At 38.7% G+C, this 18,462-nt stretch overlaps 1 protein-coding gene across 6 annotated transcripts in view; it reads left to right on the forward strand.

Moving 5' to 3' along the window:
* The window catches only part of LOC101413553 (zinc finger protein 596-like), a 148,350-nt gene that overhangs the window by 13,198 nt on the left and 116,690 nt on the right, over positions 1-18,462 (forward strand). For 4 of the 6 annotated variants that reach the window (XM_071208419.1, XM_071208417.1, XM_071208418.1 and 1 more), the window contains exons 2-3: positions 17,293-17,405; positions 17,966-18,046. The gene's annotated coding sequence lies outside the window, so the exon portion shown is untranslated. The remainder of the gene's footprint in view (positions 1-17,292; positions 17,406-17,965; positions 18,047-18,462) is intronic. The other 2 variants (XR_011645919.1, XR_011645920.1) reach the window with 1 other exon arrangement.

Raw genomic sequence — 18,462 nt, forward strand, 5'->3', positions numbered from 1 at the left:
TCCTGGTCCTTACCGTTGCACCTGGGGGTCTGCCGCTGCTCCCCTAGGGACCATGACAGAGCCCCTCCCCCCCAGCCAGGAACCCAGTAGCCCCCCAGCTGTTGTTTTTAATTGTTTCCACTTTGAGCATATCCAAACATTTCCATGCACCCTGGACACATGCTCTGTATAACTCCCTGTCAACCATATGTCTCCTGTCAATAACATCCCATACCAGTATTCCTCTGCTGCCATTGTTGAACCACTCTGTCATCCAAAACTTCCTGAAAAGTGAAGCCCAATATAATGTCAGGTTCCCTTAATAGTAAAATGGAATATAGCGATGAGTTTAAAGGTTAGCTATAGAATACATATTGATTTGGAAAAATTCTACATCCTATCTTTTTCTTTTCTTTTTTCCCTAATTGTTGAGCTTCTCTTCACAAGAGCCTTAGATCACAGTAATTCATATATACAATATACAGTACTCCGACATATCCATTATAAAACCTTTTCCCTTCCACAGAGATAATCTTTTATCTTATTCATATCATATTTACTGAAACTGATGTACAGCTATTGAGATGATAGCTTTCAAACAAGGTAACATTTGTGTTTACATTGTGGTTTATACTTTAGGCTATACAGTTTTCTAAATTTTTTAGTTATCCTATGTTTTACATTATGGTTTACATTATTAATCTGTTGTCCCCTATGTTTTTGGTGTAATATTACTTGTTTTATATCCATCCTTGTGTACCCTTGTGAAACACTTCTTTTGCCCTCACATTTACTTTGGTTCCATCTCTTCAATATCTATTTCCCCCTCCCCTTGAGCCCCACAGTGACAGTCAATCTTCATTTCTTGAGGAGCCATGTTCAGAGATACTTGCAACAGTGTTGAGGGCTTGACTTGCTCAGCTGCCGTAATGCCCTGGCAGCCACCATTTCTCTTGAGAGATACAGTTCCCTCTATTTGATGGCATTAGTCCTCCCCAGGTTGTGGGTCTACCTTCACTCTCATTATATGGGTCTCTACCGAATGGTATAACCCACTCTGGCAAAATGAGGATTCAGATATTCCCTAGGAGTCTGTCCTGTGTCAGATTATCCCCTTTGAGTATCTTAAACAGGTAACTTTCCTAATTATATTTTGAAAAGTTTTTCTTAGCATTATACTCTCAACCAACACCTGACAATCTGCTATGTTCGTGTGTTGCCCCACCCTCCCCCCAATTTCTTGGGCACTATTACCCATTTGCCCATCCCTAGCACCCCTCACACCCCCAAAGCCCCACCCAATGGTAACCCTATGACCCCATTTTGTCCCTTCCTTTCCACATACTTACCTCCAACTTATCATAGATTTCACCCATGTAGATGTCAGCTTACATCCTTCCTCTACCCCCCGATTTCCTGTAAGCCTATCTTCCAGTCTCTAGCTCTCTGAGGCAGCTTGCTTATTTCATATCATTGAAGTCATGTAGTATTTGTCCTTCAATGCCTGGGTTGCTTCACTCAACATAAGGTTCTCAAGATTCATCCATGTTATCACGTGTGTTTGTAGTGTATTTGTTCTTAAAGCTGAGTAGTATTCCATTGTATGTGTATACCACATTTTATTGATCCACTCATCTGTTGATGGGCATTTGGGTCGATTCCAACTTTTGGCGATAGTGAACAATGCTGCTTTGAACATTGGTGTGCATATATCAGTTTGTGGCCTTGTTTTCAGTTCTGCTGGGTATATACCCAGCAGTGGTATCGCTGGGTCTATGGCAAATCTATGGCTAGTTTTTTGAGAAACCACCAAACTGTCCTCCAGAGTGGTTGAATCCTTCTGCATTCCCACCAGCAGTGGATGAGTGTTCCCATTTCTTCACATCCTCTTCAGCATTTGTATTCTTCTGTTTTTTTCATAGCTGCCAATCTAATGGGAGTAAGACGGTATCTCATTGTAGTTTTGATTTGCCTTTCCCTGATAGCTAAAGATTTGGAGCATTTTTTCATGTGCTTTTTAGCCATTTGTATTTCTTCTTTTGAGAAGTGTCTGTTTAAATCTTTTTCCCATTTTTTAAAGGGGTTGTTTATCTTTTTATTTTCAAGATATAGGAGTTCTTTATATATGCAAGTTACAAGTCTCTTATTGGATATATGGTTGCCAAATATTTTCTCCCATTGGGTAGGCTCCCTTTTTACTTTCTTGACAAACTCCTTTGATGTGCAGAAGGCTTTAATTTTGAGGAAGTCCCATTTATCTATTTGTTCTTTTGCTGCTCGTGCTTTTGGTGTGATGTTCTTGAAGCCATTTCCTATTACAAGGTCCTGTAGATGTTTCCCTACATTGCTTTCCAAGGTCTTTATGGTCTTGGGTCTTATATTTAGGTCTTTGATCCATCTTGAGTTGATCTTTATATAAGGTGTGAGATGGTAATCCTCTTTCATTCTTCTACATATGGCTCTCCAGTTCTGCAGGCACCATTTGTTGAATAAACCATTCTCTCCCAGTTGAGAGGGTTTGGTGGCTTTATCCAATATTATATGGCTATATATATGAGGCTCTATATCAGAACTTTCAATTCGATTCCATTGGTCTGTGTGTCTCTCCTTATGCCAATACCATGCTGTTTTCACTACTGTAGCTTTGTAGTATGTTTTGAAGTCAGGTAGTGTGATTCCTCCAATTTCGTTTTTTTTTTTCAATATGTCATTGGCTATTCAGGACCTCTTTCCTTTCCAAATAAATTTCATAGCTAGTTTATCTAGTTCATTAAAGAATGCTGTGTTGATTTTTATTGGGATTGCATTGAATGTGTAGATCAGTTTTGGTACGATAGACATCTTAATAATAATTAGTCTTCCTATCCATGAACAGGGAATATTCTTCCATTTATTTAGGTCATCTTTGATTTCCTTGAACAGTCTTGTATAGTTCTTTGTGTATCAGTTTTTTACATGTTTAGTTAAATTTATTCCTAAATATTTGATTTTATAATTTACTATTGTGAATGGTATTTGTTTCTTGATTTCCTCCTGATCTTGCTCATTATGGGTGTACAGAAATGCTACTGATTTTTGTGCATTGATCTTATAACCTGTGACTTTACTAAACTCATTTATGAGTTCTAGAAGCTTTGTTGTAGACCTCTCGGTTTTCTATGTATAGGATCATGTCATCTGCAAATAATGAAATTTTGACTTCTTCCTTTCCAATTTGAATGCCTTTTATATCTGGTTCTTGCCTCAGTGCTCGGGCAAGTACTTCTAAGACAATGTTAAATAGAAGGGGACAGAGTGGGCATCCTTGTCTTGTTGCTGATTTTAGAGGGAAGTATTTTAGGATTTCTCCATTGTAAACAATGCTGCCTGTGGGTTTTTCATATATACTCTTTATCATGTTCAAAAAATTTCCTTGTATTCCGATCTTTTGGAGTGTTTTTATCAAGAAAGAGTGCTGTATTTTGTCAAATGCTTTTTCTGCATCTATAGATATAATCATGTGCTTTTGTTCTTTCAATCTGTTTATATGGTGTATTACATTGATTGATTTTCTTATGTTAAACCATCCTTGCATACCTGGAATGAATCCCACTTGGTCATGGTGTATAATTCATTTAATGTGTTGTTGCATATGATTAGCAAGTATTTTGTTAAGTATTTTTGTGTCTAGGTTCATTAGAGAAATTGGTCTGTAGTTTTCCTTTCTTGTGGTGTCTTTGTGCTTTGGTACTAGGGTAATGTTGGCATCATAGAATGAGTTAGGCAATGTTCCTTCTGTTTCGATTTTTTGGAAGAGTTTCAGCAGGATTGGTGTTAGTTCTTTCTGGAATGTTTTGTAGAATTCAGCTGTAATGCCGTCTGGCCCTGGACTCTTCTTAGTTGGGAGGTTTTTGATGACTGATTCTATCTCTTTACTTGTGATTGGTTTGTTGAGATCTTCAATTTCTTCTTTCATCAATATAGGCTGCTTATGTGTTTCTAGGAATTTGTCCATTTCCTCAGAATTGTCATTTTTGTTGGAATGTAGTTTTTCAAAGTATCCTCTTATAGTCTTTATTTCTGTGGGGTCGGTGGTGATATTACCTTTCTCATTTCTTATTTTGTGTATTTGCATCTTTCTTTTTTCCTTTGTTAGTCTCGCTAAAAGTGTCAATTTTATTGATCTTCTCAAAAAACCAGCTCTTGGTCTTGTTTATCTTTTCAAGTGCTTTCTTATTTTCTATTTCATTTAGTTCTGCTCTTATCTTTGTTATTTCCTTCCTTCTTCTTCCTGTGGTATTACTTTGTTGTTTTTTTTTTAATTCCTCCAAATGTGCAGTTAGTTCTTCAATTTGGCTCTTTTTTCTTTTTTGATGTATGAATTATGGCTATAAATTTCCCTCTCAGTACAGATTTTGCTGCATCCCATAAATTTTGGTATGTTGTGTTATCATTATCATTTGTTTCAAGGTAGTCATTGATTTCTTTTGAGATTTCCTCTTTGACCCACTGTTTTTCTAAGAGTGTGCTGTTTAATTTCCAAATCATGGTGTGAAATCTGGGCCTCTGACCCTTGCAAATTTCCAGCTTCACTCCACTATGGTCAGAGATATTATTTTGTATGATTTCTATCTTTCTGAATTCATTAAGCCTTTCTTTGTGGCCTAGCATACGGTCTATCTTGGAGAATGATCCATGTACACTTGAGAAAAATGTATATCCTGCTGTGTTTGGGTGTAATGATCTATATATGTCTATTAGGTCCAGCTCCTCTAATATACTGTTCAAATGTTTTGTTTCTTTAGTGATTCTCTTTTGAGATGTTCTGTCCAGAGATGATAGCGGTGTGTTAAAATCCCCCAGTATAATTGTAGATGCATCTATTCTTTCACTTAGTTCTCCCAGCGTTTGCCTCACGTGTTTAGAGGCACCCTTGTTAGGAGCATAAATATTTATGATTGTTCAATCTTCTTGACAGATTGTCCCTTTCACTAAAATGTAGTATCCTTCTTTGTCTCTCACAATTGTTTCGCATTAAAGTCTATTTTGTCTGATATTAATATAGCTACTCCTGCTGTTTTTTGGTTATTGTTTGCTTGTGTGATTGTTTTCCAACCATTCACTTTCAGCCTCCATGAGTTTCTGGGTCTAAGATGTGTCTCTTGTAGACAGCATATAGATGGGTCATATTTCCTTATCCAGTGTCCCAGCCTGAATCTTTTGATAGGTGAGTTTAATCCGTTGACATTCCGTGATATTAAATAATTCAAGGAATTATTTGTGTTAGCCATATTTTGATTGGACTTGTGTTTGTCATATTTTGTTTGTTTGATTTTTTTTCCTCTTCTCTTTTTGTCTTTTTTGTTGCTCTTACACTCTCCTCCAACTCGGTCTGTCCTGTTTTTTCCTTTCTTCCTGCAGAACTCCCTTTAGAATTTCTTGAAGGGGAGGTTTCTTGTTGGCATACTCTTTCAATTTCTGTTTATCTGTGAATATCTTGAACTCTCCATCATTTCTGAATGCTAGTTTAGCTGGATAGAGTATTCTTGGTTGGAAATTTTTTTCTTTAGTACCTTGACTATATCATACCACTTCCTTCTTGCCTCCATGGTTTCAGATGAGAAATCAGCACTTAATCTTATGGAGATTCCCTTGTATGTGATGGTTTTCTTTTCTCTTGCTGCTTTTAGAATTTTCTCTTTGTCTTGAGCGTTGGATAATTTGACAAGTATATATCTTGGGGTGGGCCTGTTGGGGTTTATGACGATTGGGGTGTGCTGTGCTTCTTGGTTATGTACCTCTGTCTCTTTCAATAGATTTGGGAAGTTTTCAGCCACTTTTCCTGCAACACTCCTTCTGACGCCTTTCCCTTCTCTTCTCCTTCTGGCATGCCTATAATATGTATGTTTGTGTATTTTGCATTGTCATTCAGGTCCCTAAGTCCTAGTGTTGTAGAATTTGAGAGAAGTCCAATTACTTGAGTATAGAGAGGCCTGGACCCAGGAATGATTTTGAGAAGGAAAAATGGTTTATTGATGGCCGGCCGGACTCGGGAACTTTCTGTTTGAATCCTGAGCCCCGAACAAGATTTTTTAGTCCCTTTTATACAGAGAGGAAAGGCGAAATGGTCCTTTTGTTTCAGTTCTCAGTAGGCTTGAATTAGCATTTATTTCCACATTTACTAAGCTTTTAGCATGGACCTCAGGCATTGGATAAGCTTTTAGCATATTTGCTTTGCATTTCCCCTGAATACTTAAAGTTTATAGACCTTGCATTGTTAAACTGTCTCCTACTCACCAAGGGCAGGACTGCAACCTTTCATCATCTCACACCCACAAGTCACAGATAGTTTAGGTATCTCTGAAGAGACAAAGAGCCTGCCACCCATAGCCCACATCATTTCCCCCCTTTGCCAAAGTTTAACTTGCTAAGCTTTGGCATAATTATTGTTGGATCTATGAGGTGGATGACTGTTTGTTGTTTTGATTGATTATTTATCAATCTTTATTGTAGCATCCAGGACTGTTTTTAAGAGTTTAGAAGTTTTCATTCTGGACAGCAGACTCCTGGGGCGGGGGCCTCCTGCAGTCATCCTGCGGCCACCGGCGCTCGCATGGATTTCCAGTCAGGTTCCAGATCCATCTATTAATTTTATTTTACCCTTGAAGAGTTTACACCTTTAATTTAAAAGGGGTGCTGAAGGGAGATGAGCTCTTTTCTGTAACTGCTTCCTGCTGGCCATGGGCTGTAGTCATTACCTAATAAGGTGTAAAACTCTTAATTTATTCTAACTGGAGGAAGATGGATCTGGCATTCTGTACGAAGTTGGATGAAGTTTTCATATGGTTAATAAGATGCTCACTCTGAAAGAAACAAACTTAATTAAAAATTTGGAATACCCCTTTTTAAAAGAGGACACATTGGATTACAGAGGTAGACAAGGTTAGGTGCCTATAAAGATGGCACTCCTTCAAAGCTGGTGGGAACAGCATATATATTCTTTTTTAAGTTATTCATCTTTAGAGAGAAATTGCAACAGACACTTAGCTTTGTCTGAAGACACATTCCAAGCTGTTCAACGATTGGCACTCATTCGCTCTGTCAGATGCTCCTGGTGAACTGGCACTCCTTGGGCAACTGGCTTCACTCAGGATTAGAACATTGGAAATTCTCTTCGTTTTCACCTGTGGGAGTGATCAGAACTACAGAATAAAGGTTTTTTTACATCTTGATTTTAATTGTACAATTTCTAGCAATTTTGACTTGTTCAATAGGTGACTCACCATCAGCAAGCAGGCCTCATCATTTCTATACAGCAGAGTACAGTAGAATATAGAAGTTGACTGTGACTGGCTGAGACTGCCACCTTACTCTATAGACATGTTTTTAACTGTTTAGAAAATGACTTTACCAGGAATTTAACATGTCTAATATACTTCTGCACTTGATCCAAAATAGAAAAGATAACGTTATAATTATTAGGCATATATTTAGTACAGGATAAAAGTACAGCACTTAATATTAACTAATGTATTACTTAATGCATAAGGATTCAGAGTTGCAATTATTAGTTTTGAGTTTCAGGTTTGTAATACTTTACATGTTCTCTGTCCATGAGAGCAGGCCATAATGCCAATTGTGTTTAAGTTTCACTTACTGTATCCTGGTACCATGGTCCACTTAGCATGTTCTTCAACGCAGTGAGCAAGTTGCAGCATCCTTGATCCTAGAGAGAATGTGCAGTATTCTGCTAGCCTGGTGCATAGTGCTCTCTGGCACTATGGAACAGTGCCAGTCTGGAGGTGATATCCATTGTACACTTGGCTGTACCGAGTCATTATTGGCTGCTGCAGGAGCTTGAAACTGCAACGTAGTTTCCATCGACTTCAGGAGTAGAACCAGAGGCTGATATAGCAAATATTTTTAATTGAGGGGTCAGTGACCAGCCTAGCCAATAACTCACATGGAGAGGCCACCTGTAATGTATTCAAGGCCTGGTTTGAATGCACAAGAGTTTGACATTGTTAAAGTTTATTCCTTGTTTTTATATATATTTTAAACAACTTAATGCAACACATATATCAAATGACTGTTCACTTACACAATTTTACTATGGAGATATAATAGTAGGTACTTTAGTAATAGAAGAAAAATATTATTTTTCATTGTTAAAATGAAAACAGAGTATTTCCAATAGAATGAAGATAACTTTTTATTACCATTTACTTAAATATGTACTTTGCGGTGGCCTTCAGACAGGTTTTATTATCATTAAGTTATTTCTGCTACCAATACCAATCTAAGTTTTAGTTAACAATGACTTCTAGAACTAGAACTATTTAAACATTTTCAGTTTGGCAGATGTTTTACAACCTCCTTATAATTGACTATAACCACATTGACTAGACACCTCATGTTTAAATAAACTTATTAAATTACAATTACCAAAGAAATTTACTCTATTTATTTAAGAGAGCATATCTACAATCTTTTTCCTTTAGCCTAATTTCACCAATGTGAATGTGAACTTATAATTTTCATTACTCTAAAGATTTTGTATATATAATGTTAATTTAGTTTATAAATTAACTATGGGAGATTACACTCAAGTTAAATAAAATTGAAACCATAATAGTTTATGCAAGGAATGTTCTCTTTTTCCCTTACAGGAAGCTAAAACTTCTTTTCTTTAAGTTATGAAAATTAATAATTTAAAAGCATACTGACTACCAGGTTTTAAAACACATTACACAATTACTTAATTTTTTAAATCATAACCCAGGAATGATCTCTCCATATTTTTATGGACTTTCCTTTACTTACTGAAATTTGTTAATAGAGCCACTAATTACCTTTATTTTGTTGGAAAGAAATCTTCTAGAAGAAAATAAGGCTCACCAGAGTGTGGAGAAGAAAATTTATTCTCAGTCTTGTCAAGAAGGGGCGCAGGGCCAGATATGGCTGGTGCCCTGAACAAAGAAAAATGACACAATTTATACCCCTAAGCCTAGCATGCAAGCTTTTCCTCTGTTTTTCCATAGATTGGATACTTCAGAAGTTACATCTTATCTGAGATTTAACTTTCCCACACAAAAGTTTGTGATTTAACTGCTTCCTCTATCACATTCCAACCATTTTAGTTTTTACCTGCTCCCGTTTGTCAAATAAGGAATAGAATTTAGTGCTGAAATGGCACCGACTTAGCTCCTTCTTGGGCATCGTTCCACTGCCCATAGGACTGACCTAAACTGGTCTCCTCCACTGCTGTCCAACCCGGGAGTGGGAGACTGAGGCAGCAGGCCGCCAGGTTACATCAACATTTTCCTTATGTGAAAATTAACCTTATCTTTGTTTTTTTTACATTTTATGGCTGACAAAAGGTTTAAACTGGGAAATTACCAGGCAAACTGATTCTTAATTCCCTAGCCTAGTAAGATAGGTTTAATCTGCTACACCTAGTCTTGCCTTTAAAGTTCTTGCAAAGAGGAGGCCCTTTCCCAATTGTTTCTATAATCAGATTTCTATGACTTTTTCATTCCGCTTAGTTTAATTTGGGCTTTAAGAATATTTATTTACATATATAACTGCATATTTAATTAACAATTTGAATAGAGCTCTTTTAAGAATTTTCATTTGTTAATTTGATATTATTATCCTGATGTATGAAGACATACACTGAGCAAATGGGCAGACACAAAGAGTTAGACACAGAAACAAAACTCATTGATATTATTTATAATTTGCATTATTTTATATACTGTTTAGCTTAATTTGGGGTCCCGAAATATATATTACTTATAACTGCATATTTAACCTCAACAATTTGAGCAAATAGGCAGACATGAATAGTTTGACACAACAACATAACTTTAGTTACTTTAAAAACAAGTGTGACTGCAAAACATTTCAAAGACTTTTGAAACTCTTCTTAATTTGCACTATGACTGTGCAGTTTTATACTATGACTATGCAGTTTTACACAAGAATTTTCTTTCTTAATGGATTGTAACCAAAATGTTCAATGTTTTAGCACTATTTTTTTGTTTCAGAACTTTATATTTTACTTTAAATTTAGCAGAATTTTGGATAAGCAACAAGGTTAATTTTATATGTATTTACTGAGGCTATTTGAAGCCTCAGGGAGACAGACTGGTTTCTCTCATGAATTGCCACTCTTAGGAACACTGACCGTCGTCAAGGCAGGAGACTTCTACCCCTCCACCCCCCTTTTTGATTTTGGAGATAATAAAACTCCAGTGGTCATTTAACCTTATTCCATCAGGCAGCAATTTATTTCATTTACACTTGAATTCATGAGAGAAAGGGTTACTAATACCAGGAGAGGAGACAGTGATGTCCCAGCTCTTCTCAATTATGAAATAACCATAGGCAAAGGCAAAGGGTGAGGTTAGGCTTGAAGTAACCATAAACAAAGGAATGGTTAGTTTAGAATTTACACTTAAATAATAGTTTCAGGCTAAATTCACCCAGCTATAATTTCAGTTATTGTCTTTCCACTGTTTTATAATATAAATGCATTTATAAATGATTTTAACTCTTAGTTACAGTTTTTATTAATTTTTTAAAAAACCTATTTTTATAACACCTTTAAATACCTTAATTTAAACAATGTTTTGTAAAACTTTTATAATTATTTATACCCTTAAGACAAATTTTACCTTCACAGAACACATTCTCTTACTCAAAGTTACTACAATACCTTCTAAGAACCTGGGCAGAATGCAAAGGTATTTTGGCTTTGACACCCTAGGGAGGGAACTTTACTGCATTTATTCTGATTCTGCTTTTTACCCCGTTCTCGGCAGTCAGGTGCACAACAATCAAACAGGAATGCAGCTTATGAATAGAAGGTGTGGACTCACTGGAAAGGGGCAAGCTGCTCCCCCCTTTCCAGCTTTCATGCCAAAATGGGAAGACAGAACCTACTCAAATTCAGCAACTCTCCAGGGGACCCAGCCACCCTGACTGGGGCAGCCCCAACAAACTTGGGTGTATGGCATGGACACAGATGGCCTACAATCCCCGGCAAAGGGCCCGACCAGAGACAAGACAGCAGAGCATGCACAAACATCTAGACTCCGCAAACATCCAGACTCCAGTTTTGCCCCATAATCATTTCACCTCCTTGCCAATGGCAAGGGAGGGCTCCAGCTCAGCTGTAATAAGGACACAACTCCAACACCAGCATTGAGCTTACACAGACAGAAGCACAAAGGTCACTAATCTGACCCACAAGTTTATATATATTTTCACCGTGGCTGCCCCCACAGCCATCACAAACCTCAGAACACTTAACATTTGGTATAAAGCGAATTCATTCACAATTTAGCACCATAACAAAAGATTTCAGCTAGACTTTTTCCACTGTTTAAACTTTACACCCAGACCAAGCTCCACCAGAAAAGCCGATCCATTTTCCTGTAACCATGTTTTGTTTTTTTTAATCTAGACCAATTTCCAGGACATTAGGACTTGAACCTATAAATAGCCCTTTTTACTAAAATCAAGACTCCACTCCTTTAGTGGATGTAAGACTAGTGCCAGATTCTAACATGCCGTTAGACAAACCCAAAACACCAGGACTTTTTCCCGGTTTCTCTCCAGGACATTAGGACTCGAACCTATAAATAGCTCTTCCTATTAAAATCAAGACTCCACTCCTTTAGTGGATATAAGACTAGTACCAGATTCTAACATGCAGTTAGACAAACCCAAAACACCGGGGCTTTTCCCCAGTCTTTCTCCTTTTCCCAAGCCTAAGGAGAACGGCTTCCCCCCAATTTTATGGGGCTACTAGGGTTCTCTCGGGAGGTGATCAGCCTCCCCTTCCTAGCAATTAAAGCTAGGGCCTTCCAGACTGTTCTCACCCGGGGAGTCTTACCTTCTTCCATGTTCGGAGTTCTTTTTCTTTCCCAGAATCTTTCTCTTCAGACCTTCCATTGCCCTCGATTTTTGTCGGGAAGATTCTGGTGGAGCCTACATCTTTTCTGGATTAAATTTAATCCAGGGGTGCCCAGATTTGGGGTTCACCTGAGTCCTCCCGGCTTCCTCGGGGATTTGGAAGGGGCAGCAAAATGCTACCGTCTCTGGCCTTCGTTTGTTGTCCCATCTGGGTCGCCAAAAATGTTATAGAATTTGAGAGAAGTCCAATTACTTGAGTATAGAGAGGCCAGGACTCAGGAATGATTTTGAGAAGGAAAAATGTTTTATTGACAGCCGGCCAGACTCGGGAACTTTCTGTTTGAATCCCGATCCCCAAACAAGATTTTTTAGTCCCTTTTATACAGAGAGGAAAGGCCAAATGGTCCTTTTGTTTCAGTTCTCAATAGGCTTGAATTAGCATTTATTTCCACATCTTAGTATGCTTTTAGCATGGACCTCAAGCATTTGATAAGCTTTTAACATATTTGCTTTGCATTTCCCCTGAATACTTAAAGTTTATAGACCTTGCATTGTTAAACTGTCTCCTGCTCACCAAGGGCAAGACTGCAACTTTTCATCATCTCACACCCACAAGTCACAGATAGTTTAGGTATCTCTGAAGAGAGAAAGAGCCTTCCACCCATAGCCCACATAACTAGCTGGATTTTTTCTATCTTTTTATTGATCAATTCTACTATCTGTTTGATTTCCGATGTACTGTCTTTCACATTGCTAATTCTCTGCTCTGCCTCTTCTAATCTGCTGCTATTTGCTGCGAGTGTATTTTTGATTTCTTGAACTGTGGTGTTCATTCCCATCATATCTGTTATCTTTTTGCATATGTCTGCAATTTCCCCTCCAAGTGTTGTCTTCATGTTGTTAACCTCTTCCTTTACTTCAATAAATTTATCGGTGATAAATGTTCTGAGATCTTTAATTACTTGTGCGAAGTTCTGCTCCCCTTCCTGATTTTTAGTTTGTTCATTGGATTCAGCCATGTGTTCCTGATTACTGGTTTGGTTTGTAGATTTTTGTTGCTGTCTGGTCATCATTTTATCTTGACGGGTTTAATCAGTTCCTTAGCTTCTTTGTCTAGTCTTGGGGATTAAGTAGCTATTGTCTTTGCATAAGTGTTATATCTTCTCTTTGTCACTTTGTTCTTTTTATTCTACTTTCTTATTACTGGTTGAGTTCACTTTAAATAAAGTATTATGGCCAGGGAAAGACAATTGTATAAGCAAGGAAAAAGTGTAAAGGGTAAAGTAGTATTGGTGATAAATGTTAACAGAGCAACAATATGAGATCTGGGAGGATGGAGATTAGATTCATGTAAGTTGTGTAGAGTTATAGCAGTAGGTAGAGTACCTATAATGAGGTAGTCGACTGAATATGGGAAGAATATGGTATGAATTAAAAAGCTATTTTTTTCATGAGAGAGGGACAGAGAAAAGAAAGGCAATAGTTTCAAGAGTGGATAAAAGACAGAAAACAAAACAAAGGTATTAGAAATTAAGAGTTAGACACTTTGTGGATCAAGGAAAGGGAGGTGGAATATAGGAGAGACAGTAGATGTTGGAGGATATTAAGATGTAGGGGAAAGGGGATAATGTAGGTAGCCAAAATCAATTCACACAGAAATGAGGCAGCGGAGGATGAGGAAACCCAGCAAATGTGAGGTGTTCCCTGCAGTACCTATTGTATAATTAAGATAAAATAAAATAAGAAGAAAATGAGGGACAAGAGAGAGAAAAAAAAAAAAAAGAGAAGAAAGGAAGAAAGAGAAAGGGGGGTGGGTAAAGGGAGGGGAACAAGTAGGGAAAAGAAAAGAAAGATATAGAACACCTACTTCAGCAACAACAAAAAACCCCTAAATAAAAAAATAAAAATAAAGAAAAGACCTTGGGGGATACAATGGATACAATGGGAGGAAAAAGTAGGAAATAATGCAATATTAGCAACCAGGACAATAAAAAATAAAAGATAAAAAATAAAAATTAAAATAAAAAAAAATAACACAAACGTTGAGGGCTAGGACAATCAAGGACTTCAGATGGGCCTCAGGTTGTGGTGGATTCAGGGATGGAAAGTCTGTGATATTGCAGACTCAAGAGGTATGAGTCTCTGGGGTGTAGGCCACCAGAGTTTAGGGGACACAGACCTGGCAACCTCAAATCCAGTTAACAGGGAGCCTGGGAGCACCGCAGTGCAACACAGCCTTCAGGGATCCCCGCAGCTGGGTGCCAGCCCTATGGGAGAGGTCACATCTGCAAACTCTGACCTATGTGTCTGAAACCCGCAATTCCCCCTCTCTTTAGGGTCTCTTCTGTGACTGTATCAGCAATTTGACTTCAGGACACCTCCCATGGGCCCTGCAAGCCCCCGAAACAGCCAGTTGGGGGCGCCTCTATATTGCAGCCAATTTAAGAACACTGCAGATCCGCAGCCAGGCTTAGGGGCGGGGCTCTAGCCAGAAGCACTGTATCAGTGTCCGAAACCAAAAATCCCACACCTCGCAAAAGATTCCCCTAATCGGCTTCCAGATGCCTCCCACCCTGTACTCCCCTGAAACAGCCTCCCGGCCACATCTCCTTACTGCGAGCAATCCAAGGACGCAGCAGATCAGCAGCCGGCCTTGGGGGCGGGGCTCCAGCCAGAAGTGCTATTATTCATGTCAGAAATCAAAAATTTCCCCACCTCGCCAAAAACTCCTGACCATCTCACCAAATCCGTTTGCGAAGGCCTCCTGCCCTGTCAGCCCCCCAATAGCCTGCTCAAGGTTCATAAACTCCCTAGTACTGCACAGCCTCCAGGAATCGCCGCCGAAGAGCTGGTGCCACAGGCTCTGCCCGCCCCAGGGGGAAGCATCCCATGCGCAACCCCCAACTCCGTGTAAGAAAACCCCAGTTTTATCCTCCACACAAATTTTCCCACGAAATTGATGTCCAGACACCACCTGCCCTGCAAAATCCCGAAACAGCCTGGTCCCGAAGAATCTCCAACACTGCCCAGCCGCTTCTCTGCAGGAGAGACCACCAGCTGCACTCACTGAACCACCATCTTGCCCCGCCGCTCTATATTATACTCTTTATGAAAATATTTCCATGTAATTCTTTTCAAATAGCATGAAATTTTTCTAAATTGATAAAATGTCTTACAGCTCAGACTTCATAGTTCTCATGGTAATGATAAGATTGAGAAAACCCTGGGCTCAGAAAGAGTTTCTGGGGAAGAAAATTATTAATAAAAATGTTTATAATAATAAAACATCAAGTATGATAGTTATATGTATTAGAATATTAAATTTTAACCCCACTGTAAGCACAAGGAAAATATATGTTAAGTATATCCAGATAGAAATGAGAAGGGACACAAAATGGTACAATATAAAAAACACAAATAGGCATTAATTGAAGTATTGAGGGTCAAACAAGATATAATGTTAACATATACTAAATAACAAAATGGCAGAAGAGATGGCTGTAGAGAAATGTAGACACTGTAGGGAAGGCACACAAGTCCGTGATATCAGGACCCCATTGTTGAGCCTTACCTGGGAATATAGGATGACAATTTCCCTATACAAGATTCTTTGACCCCTTTCATTAGAACCTATAATTGGCACTATGTTCTTGACAGTGTGAGAATTGTATATTAAATTTTCCCCACATAAGCAGCTATAAACTCTCTAACACCCCTCCTAGAAGTAGCTCATCTGGCTGTCCATTAATCTTCCCTCAGTAGCTTGTTAGCATCTTGTACTTAAGACATTAGCCAGAACTTCTCAGTTCCACTGACTGGAGAAAGACAACATCTCATTGTAAAATCAGGCCAGGTGGCAACAGGTAGCTCACTAAATCAGTGACTTCCCACTTAAGGACCAGACTGGGCAGCAGAAAGGAGAGTTATGTAAGCCCTGAATTTAGGAGCCTACACATCAAGATGTAACTCTTAACTGGGATTAATTAACCACATCCTAGGATAAAGCTGATGTGCTGGAGGAAAAACAAAATTAAGGAGTGTATCATGTTCCTCATTACAAGACCCTTGAAGAAATCCTGCATCTTTGCTGATTTGGCAAACCTTTGCTATATAGCCTTCAATTTATTTTTCCTTGTATTTCTTTCTCTGCATATGAAACTCCTATTTACATTCTCACATGGAGCTAGTTTTGGGAAGATTCCTCCAGTGTTTGCTTATGCACTCACAGTAAATCACCTTTTCACTGAGAGACCTAATTCTCCTTTGTAGCACTGGGCTAAGCAGACCCTCTGTTGGAAAGAGCCATACTCACAATTACAGTTTTGAGTGAGGCAGTAGGAGCCTTGCTGCCCTGGGACTCAACCTTCAAGAGGAGCCCAATCCATTTCTCATGTCATGAGGCTTTCCTGGATCCCTGATTTCTATGCCTATCAACTGCCTGGGGATTTCCCTGGATGACTGGGGCTGCAGGTTATAGGCAGATATTCTTCCATGGGCACACCGTGGGTACATTAGATAGCTGGAAAATGGACTTATTAAAAATTTCTTTTCATTAGCACCCTGAAAGATTCAAATACCTTTACCAGATCTAGTTGAACTGGCTTTCTATTAACCTAATTTTTTTAGGAGGTCGCAGGGATTGAACCCAGGACCTCATATAAGGGGAGGAGGTGCTCAACCACTGAGCTACATCCACCCCCTCAACCTAATCTTATTAGTTTACTCTTGGATCTTATTGACTGGAAGGACAATAACCAGACCTTTCCAGTTCTACTTCCAGGAATGACGGAAATAAAATGGCACCTCAGCAAAACCACAGAATGGTGTTAGGAAGACCTTATAGGCCTGGGTATTTATAACTTCCCTGGAACAAAAGGTGGTGCACTGGGACATCAATCAAGAGTTTTGCATACAGGATTAAAAAATTTGCTCAAATTCCTCTCATGAGACCCTGTTAAAACATTCTAGAGTCATTTTCCACATGGCACGCACCACTTAATCCTTAACTTCTATTTCTCCTTAACCTTAGCCTCCCTTCTCACTTTGAATTCGTTTGGGAACATTACCCCAGTTCCTTGCTTGGGCACTCATAATAAATCACCTTCATACCTAGGCTTGTTTCTCTTCTGTAGTGCCAGATCATGCCTGCCCATCTTTGGACCATGCTTATGGTAACAGATTTTGGTGAGCCAGCAGGACTCCTGCTGCTCTAGGGATACGCCCTGTTCCTCAAGCAGCTCTGATGTGGATCTCATCAGCCATGGGGCTTCCCCAGAATGCTCAGCTCTGTGCCTAGCAGCTGCCCAGTGATTTTTCTGGAGGGCCGAGGCTGGAGGTTCTGGGCCAAATTTCTACCATGGATGAACACTAGGTGCTTTGGGTTAAGGTGACTCTTTTTTTCCTTTGTTTCAGGAGGTACCAGGGCTTGAACCTAGGACCTTGTCCCTGGAAAGCAGGCACTCAACCACTTGAGCTCTATCCATTCCATGAAGGTGATTCTGAAGCTGAGTGTTCGCCTATGCTAGGTATGTGTGTCAAATTCTTTCTTCTCTTCTGATGTGTGCTTGCTTTAACTTGATCTATCTGCTCATGGTGAGGGGTCATCTGTATAGGTTTTGTCAGTCTATTCGTGCTGAGAAGACTGCTGAAGTTTGAATTGATCTGAGGTCATGAATACAGACCTGGTGTGTTTGAGTCCCATTATCTGTGATCTTAGATTTGGTACTCCCCTGATTTCACAATTTTTCTTTGAAATTGGGTACCTATTGATTTTGAGGAGCTCCTGCTCTTGATGTTCTGTGTTTGTGACTTCTGTTGGTGTTGCCTAGCCATGGGAAACTCTAGAATGTGCTACCTGGGTCTCCCTTGATTTGTGTTTTAGACAATAGGTCAAAAATTGGAGGGGAGTCTCTAAAGAAAAGGATTTTCTGTTTTAATACTACTCGGCCACAAAATATATTGGATGATCATGAAGAATGGCCTAAGAATTGGACTGTAAATGTTAATACTATTTTTGCAATTAGATTTGTTTTGTAAAAAGAAAATCACAAATGTTTTGAGGTACCTTATGTTCAAATTTTCTTAGAGTTTTACAGTGACCATGATGCCTTGAAAAAGTGTAAATTGCTAGTTTTCAAGAACCAAAAGAAAGTATCTAGCAGCTGAGGTGAGTGACCTGTTAGATGATATTTTTTCCCTACTCTGCCACCCCTTGTGTGTTTAGTGTTGAACATTTTTTCATGTTTTTTTTTTTTTGCCATTTGTATTTCTTCTTTGGACAAATGTCTATTCAAGTCTTTAGCTGTGTTTTATTTGGATTGTTTATCTTTTTATTGTTGAGTTGTAGCATCTCTTTTTTATATCCTGGTTATGAAACCTTATCAGACATGTGATTTTCCAATATTTTCTCCCATTGAGTTTGCTTCCTATTCACCCTTTTGACAAAGTCCTGTGAGGTACAGAAGTGTTTAATTTTGAGGAGGTCCCATTTATCTCTATTTTGTTTTGTTGTGTATGCTTTGGGTATAAGATCCAAGAAACCACCACCTACTATAAGGTCTACAACAAGATATTCCCCTTCAT

Source organism: Dasypus novemcinctus, chromosome 16, assembly GCF_030445035.2.
Source record: "Dasypus novemcinctus isolate mDasNov1 chromosome 16, mDasNov1.1.hap2, whole genome shotgun sequence".
Taxonomy (NCBI): Eukaryota; Metazoa; Chordata; class Mammalia; order Cingulata; family Dasypodidae; genus Dasypus; species Dasypus novemcinctus.